Source organism: Carcharodon carcharias (genome assembly GCF_017639515.1).
Source record: "Carcharodon carcharias isolate sCarCar2 chromosome 24 unlocalized genomic scaffold, sCarCar2.pri SUPER_24_unloc_3, whole genome shotgun sequence".
Lineage (NCBI taxonomy): Eukaryota > Metazoa > Chordata > Chondrichthyes > Lamniformes > Lamnidae > Carcharodon > Carcharodon carcharias.
In genome coordinates, this window is record NW_024470606.1 from 446,738 (window position 1) to 449,527 (window position 2,790).

The window sequence follows — 2,790 nt, forward strand, 5'->3', positions numbered from 1 at the left end:
ATGTGGTCTCTGGTTAATGACCTCTCGACATTTGGAAACAATTTTTTTCCAATTTTATTGTAAGCAAAACCTTCATAATGTCAAACACCTCTCTCAATTCTCCTCTAAATCTGCTCAGTTAACTGGAGAACATGCTCAGCTTCTCCAGACTATCTACGTAACTGGTTAATCCCTGCTCCCACTAACAATTGTAATAAATTTCTGCTGACCTCTCTCCAATTGTTTCACATCTGCCCTGAATTCTGGACTCCAATATTGGACACAACATTCCAGATGGGATCAAAATAAGCTTTTGTACAGTTTTAAGATAAATATCTGTATTTTGTACTCAATGCCTCCAATTATAAAGTCCAGAATTCCATAAACTTCCTGAACATCATTTTAACCTGTCCTGTCACATTCACAGTTTTGTAAATAAACGCAACATATCTCTCTGTTCTGGCACCCTCTCTAAATGTTGGCCATTTAGTTTGTATTACATCATCGCATTCACCCTTCCAATATGTAATCCCTCACTCCTCTGTCATTCCAATTAAATATTGGGCATTTGAAGCCATTGCATCAGCCCACGATCTAATCGCAGTTCCCCAGCACTGAACTCCATCCCTCTCCTTGGTACATGTCTTAAACTGCACAGGACTGTTCATAAACACAGAATTTTGTATTTACAATAATGCTTATGCTGTTTATTTCCATTTCCAAAACAATACTCGACTTCACCCCTTTCTCAGCTCCACCAACCCTGGAATATTCATCCATGCATTTGCTCCATCTAGCCTTGGCAATCTCGACACCATTCTGGGTGATCTCCCACAATTCATCTTCCAGAAAATCAAGCTCATCTATTAGTCTGCTACCCATGTCCTAACTGTTAAAAGCTCCCTTTTCCTTAAAATCCCTATGATTACTGTCTTGCACTGGCTCTCGGTCAAGCAATGAATACACGATGCGTGTCCGAGCATGAGTGTCAGTGCCTCGCTGGTGGACGTGCCCTCTGTCCTGTCTGTTCGCAGAAACATTGTATAGGCTCTGATGGCAGTTGTTCATGAGTGATTGTGTGTGTGTTTGTGTGCATGAGTGTCTCTTTGTGTTTTTGTGTGTGTGTGTGTGTGTGTGTGTGTCTGCGTGTTTCTATATCTATGTGCCTGTGTGTATGTGAATGAGTTTTTTTTTATTTCCATTTTATTCATTCATGGAGTGTTGGTATCACTGGTGGTGATGAGTTCTCATCTGTAACCTCTGCAGTCAATCTCATATCGGTACAGCCAAAATGCTGTTAGGGAAGGAGTTCCAGAATTTTGACTCAGTTACAGCGAAGTAATGGCAATATATTTCCAAATCAGTATGGTGGGTGGTTAGAAGGAGAACTGCAAGGTGCCATTGCTCCCACATAACTCCTGCTCTTGTCCGTCTGGATGGTATTGGTCGTGTGTTAGGAAGGTGCAGCCTAAGGAGCTGGTGATTTTCTGCAGTGCTTCTCCTAGATGGCACACACCATTGCGGTGTGTGTTGATGTTGTAGATAATGAATGTTTGTGGATCATGTGCCAATATTATGACACAGCAGCTGATAAAGTTTGGGTTATTAAAATCCAGAGTGAAAATTTAAACAGCTGTCACAACCTATATTTTCAATTGTTATTTTCGACATGCTGCTCTGAATTCAGAAATGAAACCAGCAAGCCTCCAGAGGTATTTTAAATTAATGAAATTAAGCAGTTATTAATGTAGCAACACATTTAACACATAGACTTGTCTAGAAATAAACCCTCAAATTAATCGCTGCCAGGTAATATTATCCTAGGCATCAAATACCCATAAAATTCAATCAGGACCAGGGAAAGCATATTTTATTTTATGAAGTGAAAACAAGGTCCCTATCAATTTGTTCTTTTGCACAATTCCAGGCTTACAGACTGTGCATCGGACAAACAGAAAACTATTTCCTGTATATATCTAGCCTTCCCCTTGAATGCAAATGATCATTGGAGACATCAGGCCCTTTGTACTCCATATTTTCTAGCATCACAAACCCCTTCGTAGCACCAAACTTATTAGTGATATAAACATCTATCTTATTGTCTCTTAGCTAGATGCAATATTTCAAACCCAGTGTTTGAATGGTTAATTCAACTTAATGCAAATGTCCCCAATAATTTATTGTTTCACACCTCAAATCTCCTATAAATCAAAACACAGAAACTGGATGGCTTCAATGAAATTAAAACACACATGCACCCAAAGATTCAGACTGAGCTACAGATTCAATTTAAATTGAGTTCCATTAGCATTATATATATATATTAATATATTCATCACAGAAAAGCAAGCGGGCTGTTTTGAATAGAATGGGTTTTAGCTTCTTATTGGAGCTGAACTCATCCAGGAAACGGGAACGTGTTCCATCACACTCTTGACTGGTGACTTACTTGGCGGAGGCTTACAAACCTCTGACCTGCTCTTGCAGTCATAGTGTTTATTAGGCTAGTCCAGCTCAGTTCCAGGTAAAACAGAGCCCCCAGGAATGCAAATAGTGTTTGAAGCCTTGATAGTTTAGCCATTGAATGTGAAGGAGCAAAGGTTAGATTTTATTTTTTGTTTATTCATTCATGGGATATGAGCATTGTTGGCTGGGCCAGCTGTTTTTGCACATCCCTAATTCTCCTTTAGAAGATGTAGATGTGCTGCCTTCTTCAACCCTGCAGTCCACTTTTGTAGTTGCACCTACAGTGATGTTAGGGGGTGAATTCCAGGATGTTTACCCAGCAACAGTGAAGGAATGGCGATATTT